Source organism: Acinonyx jubatus, chromosome B1 (assembly GCF_027475565.1).
Source record: "Acinonyx jubatus isolate Ajub_Pintada_27869175 chromosome B1, VMU_Ajub_asm_v1.0, whole genome shotgun sequence".
Taxonomy (NCBI): domain Eukaryota; kingdom Metazoa; phylum Chordata; class Mammalia; order Carnivora; family Felidae; genus Acinonyx; species Acinonyx jubatus.
In genome coordinates this window covers 100,236,217-100,252,312 of record NC_069382.1, presented here as the reverse complement: position 1 = coordinate 100,252,312, position 16,096 = coordinate 100,236,217, and the positions used below count along the sequence as shown (strand labels likewise).

General features: G+C 38.2%; 1 long non-coding RNA gene across 1 annotated transcript in view; it reads right to left on the bottom strand.

The window, feature by feature from the left end:
- LOC113600544 (uncharacterized) overlaps positions 1-16,096 on the bottom strand; it is a 37,980-nt gene that overhangs the window by 13,461 nt on the left and 8,423 nt on the right. Inside the window, exon 2 of the long non-coding RNA XR_008296157.1 lies at positions 6,222-6,317. This is a non-coding gene — a long non-coding RNA (uncharacterized LOC113600544). The remainder of the gene's footprint in view (positions 1-6,221; positions 6,318-16,096) is intronic.

Here is a 16,096-nt window from a genome sequence, read left to right as displayed (position 1 = left end):
ACTGGCTTTTTGTGAAGATCAAATGCATTAATACATGTAAAGAGTTTAGAATGTTGCCCAGAACATTGTAAGTGCTCAATAAAAGTTAACTATTATTCTTATTATTATTTCACAAGTCAGGTATTAACACACCATTGACAGTGCTGATGAGCTCTCTCATCATTATATAAACCATTATATAAACATAAATGTATGTTTCATTGCCTGCCTCACTAATCACATCTACTACTCTCCAGATCATGTTTATACTACTGCATTTATAGGGCTTTAAAAAAATTTTTGATACATTTAGAATTTAATTTTGGGGAAGGTAGAGATCCACCCTTATTTTTTTTTATATGTCTACCCTGCTTTTCCCCAGACCATTTTTTTCAATGAATAACCCATCTTTCCTACGTTTTTCTTGTCTATTAGCTCTCCCATAACCTTAGACCAAAGGTCTCCAAAGTAGGTTTCAGATATACCTGACGGTATATAAAGACTTTCTAAAGAGCAGACAAGCATGGTTAGTTTTATGGGTATGTCGAAATCTTCAACTTCCATGTACTTTTTCCTAAAATCATCTGAGTCACCAGCAGTCTATTTTTTATTAGACTTTATTTTTTAGAGAACTTTTAGGTATACAACAAAACTGAGGAGTAAGTATAGAGTTCCCATATACCCTCTGCCCCTACATACACACAGCCTCCCCCACTATCAACATCCTCTACCAGAATGCTACATTTGTTGTAGTTGATGAACCTATACTGACCCACATCATAATCACCCAGAGTCCATAGTTTACATTAGAATTCACTCTTGGTGGTTTACATTCTAGGGATTCTGACAAATGTATAATGACATGTATCCACCATTATAGTATTAGACAAAGTAGTTTCATTGCCCTAAAAATCCTCTGCTCTTCCTATTCATTCCTCCCTCCCCAGTAATCCCTGGTAGCCACTGATCTTTTTACTGCCTCCACAGTTTTGCCTTTTCCAGAATGTCATATAGTTAAAATCATACAGTATGTAGCCTTTTCAGATTGGATTCTTTCTTTTTTCTCAATGTTTTAAAAAAATTTTTTAAGTTTATTTATTTAACTTAAGAGAGAGAGAGAGCATGAGAGGGATAAGGGCAGAGAGAGAGGGAGAGAAGGAGAATCCCAAGCAGGCTCCGCACTGTCAGTGCAAGCCCAATGTGGGGCTCAAACTCACAAACTGCGAGATTATGACCTGAGTCAAAATCAAGAGTTGGACACTTAACCGACTGAGCCACCCAGGTGCCCCCAGATTGGGTTCTTTCACTTGGTAATATGTCAAGAGTCTCTATTCATACTCCTCTTTCCAAATTTCCTCCCACTTTAACAAGAAAGACTTACCTCTTACTTATTCCTAATCTAAATATTGTACATTGCCAAATTCAAAAGTAATCCTTTAAACAATTTCTTTAATCATGGCACCATAAAATATCCTCCCCCATCCATCTCAGTAAGAGATATATTTCCAATGAAGTTTGCTTTTTAGGTGACAAGAAACAAAAACCCCAAAACAAATTAGTTTACGTATATGGTCATAGGATGTTTATTTGATGTGAAGAAGCACAATAATATTGCCAATAAAAGACTTTTTTAAAAAATTTCTTTAACATTTACTTATTTTTGAGAGAGAGAGAGAGAGAGAGACAGAGTCTGAGCAGGGGAGAGGCATAGAGAGAGGGAGACAGAGAATCTGAAGCAGGCTCTAGGCTCTAAACTGTCAGCACAGAGCCTGACACGGGGCTCAAAACCACAAACTGTGAGATCATGACCTGAGCTGAAGTCAGACGCTTAACTGACTGAGCCACCCAGGAGCCCTATAAGACTTTCAACATGAAAGCCTATTAGATTAGGATAAGAGTCTATAGAGAAGTGAAATTAGAAAGGAAGTTGAACGAGAAAAAGAAACAACATGAAATTTCTGTTAGCGAGGAGTTTATTAATGTTTTAAATGGAAGATGATGTTTCAAATCACTGTAGAATCTACATTTCCATTGAGTAATAAAATAGCTTTATTTTGAAATATAGATACTTGCAACATCCATAAGCAACATCCTTTCCTGCTATTTACATTTATAACAAAAATTTTACTTTAAGATACAAAACAGATGAACATAAGGGAAGGGAAGCAAAAAGAATATAAAAACAGGGAAGGGGACAAAACATAAGAGACTCTTAAATATGGAGAACAAACAGAGGGTTACTGGAGGGGTTGTGGGAGGGGGGATGGGCTAAATGGGTAAGGGGCATTAAGGAATCTACTCCTGAAATCATTGTTGCACTATATGCTAACTAACTTGGATGTAAATTAAAAAATAAATAAATAAAAATTTAAAAATGTTCTAAGATTAAGAAGGTGCATTTCAAATATAAAAATAAAAAATAAAGAAGGAAAAAATATTTTAGGGAAAATATACTTTTTCAAAAAGCTTTTAGGGGGATTATGATAAAAAATATCCTTAAAAGCACACTAGGCTGCTTATTCTCTTACATCCCAACTACCTTCTCCTCCCACCTCAAACTTGATTGGGATTATTTAGGTACTTCTAGGTGTGTGTGTGTGTGTGTGTGTGTGTGTGTGTGTGTGTACATGCATGCGTGTGGTTAGGGGTGCAAAGTACCAAGGTTATATAATACGAGCCCATTATAGATGGATGGCACTTCGAAGAACATAGTCTTTAGCTTTATGCTCTTTCCTTTTTATTTTTTCTTCCTAATCAGAAACTTTTATGAAGGCTAGAACCTTGCTGCTCCAAGTGTTTTCTGTGGATCACTAGTGTTGGCATCACCTAGAAGCTTGTTAGAAATTAAGACACTGAAGCCTGAGTCCAAGCTTTTGAAGAAGCATTTTAACAATATATCCAGGTGCTTTCTTTTTTTTTAATTTTTAAAATTTTTTTATTTTTGAGAGAGCGTTAGCAGGGGAAAGGGGGGAAATCTTAAACGGGTTTAAGATTAAGGGACACGGGGCTCCATCCATGATCATGGGATAATGACCTGAGCCAAAATCAAGAGCCAGACGTTCAACCTACTGGGCCACTCAGGCACCCCTCCAGGTGATTTCTATGCACAATAAAGTTTCAGAAGGACTAGATTGGTGGCACCTAGTTGTCTAACTATCTTGTGAGTGTCAGCCACACCCGGTGAGGTCCCAGTTCCTCACTACCTAAATTTATTTTGGCTGTTCCATAATGACCATCATCATTACTCATACTAATGACATATATTTATAGACCAATTAACAAGCACTTTCACATACATAATCTAATTTGATCCCAACTACAATCTTCAATTTAGAACAAAGTGCTTTCTGCAAAGAGCACAAATTCAATTCCACCAATGTGAAGAGACATGAGTATAGCTTCCTGAATTGTTTTCAAAGATGAGCATACTCTAAGTCCAAAAAGTCATTTGGAGCTATTGTCAAATTTAACAACATCAATATTATTAATTCAAATATAGTTTGTTGTTATATTCCAGAAGATTTTAGGAAAAAAACATAATAAAGTAGTGGTTTGGGGGTGGATTGGTTTTATCGTTAAATCATAAAAATTTATATCTGGAAAATATGTTAATAAAACTATGTTGAAAGAGGCCAAACAACCTGTTTAAGATAGATTCACAAACCAAACCACAAACAGAATAATCTGATAAATCAACAAAAGGTTTTTAAAGCTCTAATTGCACATGTACTGTCTCAGGTTCTAAGTAAAGAAATAAAAACCCTTGCTATTAACTCTCTATCTGTGGTGTTCTCAGTTCATCCTTTATGTATCAGATAAAATAATAAATAATAAAAGATGCATCCCATCTTTAAGGAATATTTATTTTCTGCTTACGAAGAGACTAAAGTGAGAGATGAAAGAAACAGGTAACATTTACAGGGCAAAAGATGGAAAAGAGCTATATAATTTAATATTGTATGTCTCAAAGTGATGTGAGCAAGCACAGTGAGGTGGGATTAGTAAAATAAAAAAAAAAAAGACTGCAAGCAGGTGTCTAGAACAAAAAGGTATTGGGGAAAAAAAGCAATGAAGAAGGCGCCTGTAGAGATGTGACACTTAGTGGCCGTTCTACGCAGAGGGTCTGTATGAACTACAGATAAGGAATCGATATACTAAATACTGATATTTCATCCCTCCTCCAGGAAGTTGCTCATTCATATTTAGACAAGTTTATTTTCAAGCGATCATATCTGGTAAATTGGACTACTTAATCTTCTTTGGAAAGCCTGGTGGATCATTGAGGTTCTACCAACATGTCTTCCTGAAACTCAAGAAGCCCTCTTCTGGACCAGAAGTCACACAAGAGACTTGTAGTTTTGTTTTGTTTTAATGTTTATATATTATTGAGAGAGGGGCAGAAAGAGAGGGAGACACAGAATCTGAAGCTGTCAGCACAAAGCCTGATCGGGGCTGGAACTCACAAACAGAAAGATCATGACCTGAGCCTAAGTTGGAGGCTTAACCAACTGAGCCACCTAGGCACCCCAAGAGCCTTGCAGTTCTAATGAGTTGTCTTTTTGTGCCAAGACTGAGCTGTCACAGAGACGCTAGGAGCCCTGTACTAGGTTCTAAACCTCTTGTGTGGAGCCACCGTGAACTCATGAACAAAGCCCATCTTTGACTTCATTGAAAGTTTATCACTAAGTGTCAAGTACACAGCTCCTCGAGCACAGCAACCTTACCTTATCTGTAACTCACTTAATACAGATTGTGACGACCCCCTCCCTCCCACACAGAGTAGGCATCAGCATGTCACAGCTCTGAGGGCATCTTCTCCATCGCTTATTTCCCACCCCTTCTTGGAAATGGGCTTGCACTGTTCCCTTCACCTCTTTGCTCTACCCACCCACCCACAGTCATTCTCTTTTGGCAGCTGGAAAGGACCTGGCACTCCTGATGTAACTACCAACGGCTTTCTGCTTCACCAAACTGGGTTCTGACACCAGGCTCTGTTGCCAAGGGCCCTGCCTCGCTCCAGCTGTTCCCGTATTTCTTCCCCAGTGGCATGACACCCACAGTGAGGGGCGGGGGAGAACTCATCCCCCAGCATCCCTGCTTCTATCCATGGGCTCCACTGGAAGCTTGTAAGTATCCAACACAACTATGTGCTTCCGAGCACAGGGTTTTAACAGAGTTTGGGCTAATCAAATGAGCACAGTTTGTTTTGTGCTTTGGGACAGAATGAACCTTGTTAACTGGTGTCACAAGTCTTGAGCCAAAATAGACATCAGAGCCTGTGGGGAGTAGCCACAGGGTGACAAGGCTGCTGTCTAGGAGTTCAGGTAGACATGAGCCACATGCTTGAACCTGCCACTGGCACAAGTTGCTAGACAGACCTTGTATCTCTCCCTGATTTTGTCTATGGCACATACAACATCTCCACAAAGTTAAGGGGGAAAGAATCCCACCACTCTAAATATATTCATTGGTTTAGGTTTTATATAATTCTTCCCAGTGCTTATTGCCATGGATTAATTTTTACACAAAGTTAATCAACTGGCTTGTAGGGCCTTCAGAATAAAGCTTAAAGTGTTGCCATTTAAAAGCACTCCATCAACATGTACCCTGATCACCTTCTCTGTGAAAAGCAGAGCTTCAAACTGCCTGCTGAAAATCTGATTGCCAAAATATTGACTAATCTCTTACAGAAAAATAGAATGCACTGAGCATCTTGTGAAATACAATTTGGATGGCTAAATATGTTGTGGGTTTTTTGGGATTCTGTAAAGATTCCCAATTCTGAACAAATTTCTTTATGCATCTTAAATTAATGGCCTGGCTCTATGAAACTTGGTACTTTGCCTCACCTCAACTGACTTTAGTATTCTTCATATTATTGTAGATGATGAAAACACCATCTGTCCTTGAGAAGGCTTTGAAACTATTTTGAATAAAGAAGGGTAGTTTCATTGAAGTTTTACATTATTTATATAATGTTGGCAAAGGATCTGAAAAAATAATTTTAACAGTTTTATCATAAAAAGGATGCATGGTTATTTAAAATGAAATGATATTTTCTAATTTAAAGATTTTAAAACTTTGTTTCAGAGAACCTGAAGCCTCAAACTTGAAGTCTGTCATAATCATGTTAGTGATTCTTTTATGCAAAATATGATTAGTAATATATTTTGTTAGACATAGTGAATACTCACAGCTCCCCTACCAAGGAGGAGAAAGCATCAAATTAATAAATGTCTTACCTTTGGTAAGTTACTTCATTTATGTAAGCATCAAAATCCTCATCGACTTAGGGTTGTTGGGAAAAGCACATGTATGGAAGTTGCTTTGAACAGTGCCTGGAACACAGTAGGAATGCAGATGTGACTGTGAAGATTACTCCTGCTAACCAGGTAAATACACTTTCATTTTCATCCTGGCCTTGATTTTCTCTCACTTATTAAATATTGACTAAGTATCTGCCATATTTCGGGCTCAGGCGCTGGGCATAGAAAAGTGAATGAAACAGATTCTCCTTATGGAGCTTTAGGAGAGACACATCCAGGCAAACAGACCACTTAAAATGCATGCCATAAGTGCTCTAGAAGCATAGAGTGGGGACTCAGCCCAGTCTGGGGTTTCAGGAAAGAATTTCAGGAAAGACTTATTCCTGAAACATGAAGAATGGTTAGGAGTTGGCCAGATAGATGTGGGGGAAAGTATTTCGGGCAGAGAGAATCCCAGTGAAAATGCCTGGAGGTGAGAGAGAACTTGGAGCCTTTGAGTAACAGAAAATAATTCAATAAAGTTGAAAATTAGATTTAAAAAAGTGTTTACAGATGGGACTGGGAAATTAAACAGGGACTAAATTATAAAAGGTATTGTAAACCATGGTGTAGAGTTTGGAATTTATCTTAAAGCAACCTGAAATCATAGAAGAGCTGTATGTAAAACAGCATGGTTGGCTTTTCTTTTTTAATTTTTTTTCTTCATGTTTATTTATTTTTGAGAGAGAGAAACAGAGACAGAGCATGAGTGAGGGAGGGGAGGAGGGAGAGGGAGGGATGGAGAGAGAGAGGGAGAGAGAGAGACAGAGAATCCAAAGCAGGCTCCAGGCTCTGAGCCCCAACACAGGGCTCACAAACTCACAAACTGCGAGATCATGACCTGAGCTGAAGTCGGATGATTTACCCACTGAGCCACCCAGGTGCCCCTTGGTTGGCTTTGTTTTAGAAGCATCATACATAATGAGGAAAATGAAGTGGAAGAAAGGAAGACTGGAGACTGGGAGGCTAAGTTAGCCAATACAGTAATTTAGAGAAAAGACGATAGTGACCTGAATTATGGTCATGACAGTGGGACTGGAGAGACCACATGGGTGACGTGTTTAGTAGGTAGCCTCAGCTGGAGGAGGTGATTTATGAGAAGAGGTGGGTGTGGCAAGAAAGGAGTCAAGAATGATCCCCTGATTTACTGGCTACTGAGGTGCTGCCACTCACTAGACAGAATGTAAGAAAAAACAAGTTTGGGAAGAAAGATAATGAGTTCAGATGAAGACACAATGAATTTGAAATGTCTACAGAACATCTAGAGAAACCTAGAATCCAGAAGAGGTCTGGACTGGCACAATAGCTTTGGGAATAATCAGCACATAGCTGGTAATTAAAACGAGGGAAGTGGAAAACCAGAGATAGTGTAAAAAGGGAGAAATTCTCTGAGACAGAATTCAAAGAAACATTGACACGTGAGAGATGAACTGAGGAAGAGGAATCCCCAAAAGGGACTAAAAAGGAATGGTCAGGGGTGCCTGGGTGGCATAGTCGGTTAAGCATCGGACTATGGCTCAGGTCATGATCTCACAATTCCTAGTTCCAGTCCCCTCCATTGGACTCTCTGCTGTTAGCATGGAGCCTGCTTCAGATCCTCTCTCCCCTTTCTCTGCCCCTCCCCAACTTGCACACGTGTGTGGGAATTCTCTCTCAAAATAAATAAACATTTAAAAAATTTAAATCCACAAACACACATGCAGACACATGCATATACACACTCATATGTACTTTATTTATTTTTAAAATGTTTATTTATTTTTGAGATAGAAAGAGCCAGCAAGGGAGGGGCAAAGAGAGGTGGACAGAAGATTGAAGGCAGGCTCCCTACCGACAGCAAAGAGCCCAATGCAGGGCAGAACTCATGAACCATGAGATCTGATCTGAGCCGAAGTGGGATGCTCAACAAACTGAGCCACTCAGGCGGCCTCACATGGACTTTAAATCCTCAAATAATAGATTAGTTTTCCTCTAAAATCCACCAAGTTCTGCTCTGTCTTGTTTTCCTTCTCTTACCACCCCCATCCTCTGTAGTTACACTACAACTCATCCTCACTTCTCAGCAGACCAAACTAAAGGAAGAAAGAGAACAGGGAGTGGGTGCAAACTCAGGTTCTGTTACCAAAGCTAAACCATTGTCCATGTGCCCTGATTGTAACTGTTGTACCAAAACTTCCCAATGGAAGCAACTTATTACCATTTTAAGTGTACATTGTAGAAATGAAATACAATTTGACCAACTTAAGTTATGAATTTTAATTTTCATCTCCTAACAATGTCATTGACCTTTAGAAAGTTTAAGAAGGGAGACCACGCACTATACATTTCAATATTTCAAAATTTTCACTACTAGCTCTTGCTATAGACAATACGTCTAGAGAGAAAACAAAAGCATGCATAACTTAATTTCTTTTCTATATTTAAATAATCAGAAATCATTTATTAAGAACAAATGCAGTTGGAAAGGTTTGCTGCAAAGAAAAATGACCTATTTTTAAGGTCCAACTATAAGTCAGAAATTCAAATGTATAAAATATCTAATTGGTCAAGGGGTTGAATGTACAAAAATTTTGCATTTTTAGTTTTTCTTTACTCTTTTAAAACATATGGTTTAGTTAAAAGAAATAGGATTTATTTAGATAGCAGAAGAATGTCAGATTATATGACTCATATCCTACCTAAATTTTCCTGTTGGAAAATTTCCTCTAACAGATGAGTAATCTAATTTTATGCTGGATCAGCCCCACAATCTGATACAGTTATGGGTTTGAAATAGAAGTGATTTGCTAGTTGTGTGATTCAAATGCTTTTCTAGTATAATGCAGTCATCCCATTACTTTAACAAAAAATTGAAACTAGGTAGAAAATTTCTAATGGTCTTTATCACTAATGAAGCATGTCAGTAATGTAAACTAGATTTTCATCTTGAAAAGAACTAGAAGTTCCCCAAGTTCCAAAAATGCAAAGAAGGCAAATATGTAAATGATGAGCTTGACACTGATTGCAGGCAAAATTCTAAAATAGATTCTCAAACAGATGGTTTGTGGGCATTTAGAAACATAAGAGGTGACCATCAGGAGACAGCATGGGCTCAGTACAAACAAATTTTGCCAGGTAATCCAACAGAGTTATTAGACTACAATGGATTTGCAAAGTTGATGTAAAATATACAAGGTTACCTAAAAGGTAAAAAACAATTGAATTATTCAGCCATAATAAAGTATGCATATAGATTATTTACTATGATATAATTTACTATGACTTTGCATAATCAATCATTCAACAAATATTTATTGAGCACTTACTTAGCGTCTTGCACTTTGCCAAGGGCTTATACACAACCTCTTTTAATATAGTTCTGCCTATGAGGTAGGAGCTGTTATTACAAAGGCAGTAGAGTATAAGGGTTTTAAGTACACAGACTTGGAGCCACAGAATCTATTCAAATCCTGACTCTGTCACATACATGGCTGTGTGACCGTGAGAAAGTCACTTGATCTCTTCCTCAGTTTGCTCATTTGTAAAATGGGAATGATAATAGTAACCATTTTGTAAAGGGATTGTGAAGATTGAATGAGCTAATGTATGTAAACATCTTAGAAAAGTATCTGACACATCATAATAAATGCTACTAGAGTATCAGCTATAAAAACTCCATTTTAGAAAAGTAGGTTGATGTGTTCAAGACACCACTGTTTCCCAAGCCAGGATCTAAACCCAAGGCTGCCTGATGCCAAAGTCCATGCCCTGAATCACTATAAAAATTACATTTAAAAAAAAAAATGTGTGACTTTCTTAGATGATTTCAAAGAACCCCTGACACCTACTGCTTTATACCTCTGTTTTAACAATGTATATTATAACTAAGGTGTCTGGAAAGATATTTCTGGGCTCCTGTGCTGAAACTTTCCTACAGGCCAGGAAAGCTACTTAGGAAATTGGGTTTACAAATTTGAAGGCCAGAGTCCTCGCGTTATAAAAGGCAGATCGTTTTACCTCTGGAGAATGATTTTCTTCATAAAGAATAAATATTGTAATCAAGGAAACTCATTAAGAACAGTAGCTAATGTTTATTATTGCTAAATATGCTCAGGCCTGTTCTATCTAAGTGCTTTTCACACGTTATTTAACCCCCATGACCACTTTACAAGGATGTAATTATTAGCCTCATTTTTTTTTTTCAGAGAGGTTTACAACTTGCCCAAGGTCACCCAGCTAATAAGCTACAGAGCTGGAATTTAAATCAGGAGGTTGGCTCTGGAACCTAGGCTTTTCAAATTCCCTCTTATAAAATCATGTCCAGCTGTGTATGGTACACACCATAGAACCTCAAAGAAGCTGTTTGTTTCCAGCAATCTCCCTCACAGCCTATTTGGTCATTTGGCATACTTAAGTCCACTTACTTAATCATCCATTCCCCACATTTCCAGGTTTCCTCAAATGCCTACTCATCAGAGATGCCCCTTCTTCAGTATGTTATCTGCATAGTAACATTCTGGCCACTCTCTCTCATCCAAACCTACTACTTGTCATCGACAGGCGTTATTCATTTGCTTGTTTGTTGATTATTTCCTGTCCACTCATCTGTATAACATAAGCTCCAGGGAACTTTGTCTACTTTGTTTACTACATTATTCCAGAGCTTAGAATAGAGCCTGGCACATACCATGCTCACAAAAATATTTACATAAATGACTAAATTCTTTCAGATTCTTATTTGCTACATAATCTAATTTTTATTAGTAATATCAGAAACAAAAATAAAAGAAAAATGTCACCATCAAACATAATACACAATCTCTGTTAATTTTGGCCTTCATATCTAGTCTGTTTATAAGCAGATACTGGTATTCCTTTTTACAGGTAGGTACTCATGACAGAGATTCCAACATGCATCTGCCTTTTCAGAGAATATTATCAGATCAGATAAAAATCCACTGCTGGTGGGGCACCTGGGTGGCTCAGTCGGTTGAGCATCCGACTTCAGCTCAAGTCATGGTTTCATGGTCCATGAGTTCAAGCCCCACATCGGCTCTGTGCTGACAACTCAGAGCCTGGATCATGCTTCAGATTCTGTGTCTCCCTCTCTCTCTGCTCCTCCCCCACTCATACTCTGTCTCTGTCTCTGAAAAAATGAATAAATCTGGGACATCTGGGTGGCTCAGTCAGTTAAGCCTCCGACTTCGGCCTCGGGTCATATCTCACAGCTCGTGAGTTCGAGCCCCGTGTCGGGCTCTGTGCTGACAGCTTGGAGCCTGGAGACTGTTTGGGATTTTGTGTCTCTCTCTCCCTCTGCCCCTCCCCTGCTCATGCTCTGACTCTCTCTGTCTTTCAATAATAAATGAATGTTAAAAAAAATTTTTTTTAATGAATAAATGTTAAAAAAAAATTTTTTTTTAATCCACTGCTAAATGGATTTTTGCTTGTCAATGACTTTCAAAAACTACATGTTCAGGGGCCCCTGGGTGGCTTAGGTGAGCATCCGACTTCAGCTCAGGTCATGATCTCATGGTTTGGTGGGTTCTAGCCCCATGCCAGGCTTTGTGCTGACAGCTCAGAGCCTGGAGCCGGCTTCAGATTCCGTGTCTTCCTCTCCTTGCCCTTCCCCCCGTTCTCTCTCTCTCTCTCTCAAAAATAAATAAAGATTTAAAAAACTTAAAAAAAAACACCACATGTTCAGGCTCAGTTTTTTTCTTTTAAGTAAAAGCAAAGTTGGTCAAGGCTTTTACATCTGCATATTAGAAGTCATTTTACCCTGAGGCACCTGGGTGGCTCCGCCGGTTAAGCTTCCGGCTTCAGCTCAATTCATGATCTTGCAGTTCATGGGTTTGAGCCCTGCATCGGGCACTGTGCTGACAGCTCAGAGCCTGGAGCCTGTGTCTCCCTCTCTCTCTGCCCCTCCCTGCTCATGCTCTGTCTCTGTCTCTCAAAAAATAAATGAACATTACAACAATTTTTTGAAAAGAAAAAAAGTCATTTTATCCTACATTTTATATTGCCAGAGATGAAAATTACAGTCCTAATCCAGTAGTACTTAACTATAGCAAGATTCTTGAGATACAAACCATGCTTTCTTTTCAGTTAACCTCTTAGAGATCATCAAAAAATTTAGTGGTCACTAAAAAAGCACACAGATACAGAATTAACATTTATGTGCTACAAATTCCTTCACAAAATATTTTAGCACCTTTGATAAACTCAGAGGTTGTAAAAATGTTAAATGTAGATTTTTCTTGCACTATCAACAAGATGAGACTAGGTCAGTGGAAATATGAAATCCACTTAGGTATGAAATGCTTACCTAAGAGTTTGTGCTAGAAATTGCATTAGCTTTTTATTACTTCTTAACAAATCACATTTATTATCTCACAGTTTCTGTGAGTCAGGAATCCGGGTACAACTCAGTTGGGTCTGCTTAAGACTGCAATCAAGACCAGACAGGGCTGAGGTCTTATCTGAAAGCTCAACTTGGGAAGGCTCTGTTTCCAAGCTCACTTATGTGATCACCAGCAGTATTTAATTCCATCTGGGCTGTGGAATGTGGGCTTCAATATCCATAAGGCTGTTGGCTGGAGGACCCTTACTTCCTTGCCATATGCGCCCCCCTAACATAGAAACTTGCTTCATCAAAGTCAACAAGGGAAGGAAACTGCTAGGAAGATGGAATTTATATTCTCTTGTAATCTACTCACAGGGGTATCATTCCCTCAATGTTAAGGTAGTCTATTTGTTCAAGGCAAGTCCCTCAAAGGGAGAGAAGTATATAGGCCCTGAATACCAGAAAGTGGGGATCAATGGGGGCTATCTTTGAGGCTGCTTATCACTGAAGTACTATCTCAAAATAATACTTTATTGCTTGTTAAAGAGACATGCCCACACGAAACCCCCTTCTTGTCTTAGCTGTCCACTATTACCTCTCTTGAGAGTTACCATCATCTGGTATTCTCCCATTTCTGCTGAAGCTGCTGCTTCTGAAACAATCTAAGACTTCCTAGGCAACTTTAGGTAGAAGTAAACAAGGTGAAAACAAGAAATAAAGTAGACTCTTTTCCTCTTAAATCATTAATTTGAATAAAGAGTTGATCTATTATTATAGGTGCAGCATCCCTGGACTTTAGGGCCAAAGGAGAGTAGCTAAGGTTGTACAAATGACATATTCTGTAAGAGTCTCTCAATCAAGAACCAACATCACTTTTGCACATACAAGTTCTCCTACTGGTTATTAATAAAAGCTAAATTACAATTTCACTCCTGTCTGTATGCAAGCATTGGGATTACAGTTAGATCTCATCATGTCTCTTTGCATTAATGAGCCCTACTTCATGATTGGACTTCTAATTGCATGTCAAGTCTGAGCAGAAGAAATTGAGTTTGGGTAAACTAATAATATCAGCTTTCTTCTCTATGCACAGTTTATCTTTGAACAATGCAAGGGTTAGGAGTGCTGACCCCCCACCTACCCACCACACTGTCGAAAATTTGCATACAACTTTTAACTCCCCAAAACTTTACTACTAATATCCTACTGCTCACCAGAGGCCTTACCAATAACATAAACTATAGACTAAATATATTTTGTGTGTTATATGTATTATATACTGGATTTTTAAAACAAAATAAGCTAGAAAAAATAAAATATTAAGAAAATACATTTACAGTACTGCATTGTATTTATCAGAAAAAAAAAAACCTCATCAACCCATATAGTTCAAACCCATGTTATTCAAGGATCAACTGTAGACATCAATGCAATCATGAGAGGGAAGTTAAGATCTTCACCAAAAGAAGAAAATAAATTGATTCACTGTTAAGGTGAAGATAATACACTTGGCATAGAAGTGGATTCCCATTTATAAGAAGCAGCACAGTATAGTGGTTATAAATACAGTCACTTGAGATAGACTGTCTGCAAATGAATCCTGGTTATATGAATTACTAGCTGTGTGACCCTCAGCAATCAATCTCGGCAATCAAATCTTGGATTTCCCCATCTGTAAAACAGAGATAATATTTTCACCTACTGCATAGGGTAGTTATTAGGAGTAATATTTATAAGTGCTTAAATCAAGACCTGGCACACAGTAAGTGCTACATGCATGTTTGTTAAATAAAAGAATATCTTTTAAGTTTTTACTTCATGTGACTTCCAGTTTCTAGTCTAGCACACAGTCATCTTGGAAATGATCACTCCTGTCCACAGGAAAAGAAAAAAGCTGAACAAACTAAAAACCAACAACTTTCTTAGATGTGTCAGAGAAGTGAGGTCACAGAACAAACCACTGCTGCAAAATCTAGAGAGGCAGACAGGCAGATACAGAGAACCACAATTTACCAGAACAGAAACTCACACTTAACAGAAATCTCCACAGGAACCTTTGTGGTAGGAAACCTAAGCTGTAATAGACTAATTGTTGGAGTTTAGTGTAGACAAGTCTGAGAGTTAAAAACTCCAGTTGGGGGCCACTCATAGGATGACTCCCACTCTTTTGTAAGTTTTACCTCCAAAAGCCCTAGCAGACTCTCACAGTGAGGTTTGGGAAAAAACTTTTCTCATGCTTCTGGCAAGGGGAGGGAAACAGTAGCCATTTTAATATAGGGCAGAACACTCTGCTCTTCTTAATAAGTCCTGCCATAAGAGAAAGTGTCACCAGAGCCCAAAAGACTGGGGTTTTGCCAGAGCCTACCTGACCTAGGAGAAAAAAAGACCCAATTCCATTCCCCACTAGTTTTCCTGTCTTACCTAAGGAAGGTGGGGGTGAGAAACTGAGAACCACTTGTAAAGGTCATATCCCAGGCTCACTGAAAGAGTGGGACCAAATCATAGGACTATAGAATGCTTCCCCTTCCCTACACCTCACCAACACTGAGGGCCTATCGACTCCAGTTCCTTTTATCCAGTACAAAAAAAAAAAAAGTTTTCAAAAAAAAAGTTACAAGGCACACTAAAAAAATATATAGTTTGAAAAGACAGCAAACATCAGAACCAATAGCAGATATGGCAAGGATGTTGGAATGATCAGACCAGGAATTTAAAATAACTATGATTAACATGCTAAAGGCTTTAATGGAAAAAGTAGACAACACTTAAGAACACAAGAGACAATCTAGATGACCTTGGGTTGGAGAGGATGACTTTTAGATAGAATGCCATAGACACAATCCATAAAAGAAACGTTAATAAGTTGGACTTCATTAGAATTAAAAACTTCTGCTCTGTGGAAGACACAGACAGAATAGAATGAGAAGACAAGCCACAGACTGGGAGAGAATATTGCAAAAAACATACCTATCATCCAAAATATACAAAGAACACTTAAAAACTTTTTTTTTACAAAGAACTCCTAAAACTCAAGAGTAAGAAAATATAAAACTCAACTTAAAAGTGGACAAAAGATATGGACACCTCAGCAAAGATTTGCAGATGGCAAGTAAGCATATGTATTTGCTCAACATATGTTAATATCATATGCCATGAAGGAATTGCAGATTAAAATAACAAGGTATCACTATACACCTATGAGAATGGTCAAAATCCAAACACTGACAAAAGCAAATGGTGGTGCAGATGTGGAGCAACAAGATCTCTTATTCATTGTTGGTTGGAATGCAAAATGGGATAGCCACTCTGGAATACAACCTGACAGGCTTCTTACAATGCTGAACATATTCTTACCATGTGATCCAGCAATTGTGCCCTTTGGTATTTACCCAAATGAGTTGAAGACTGATGTCTACACAAAAACCTACAGTGAATGTTTATAGTAGCTTTATTCGTAACTGAAAACTTGGAAATCAAGATGCCCTTCAATAGG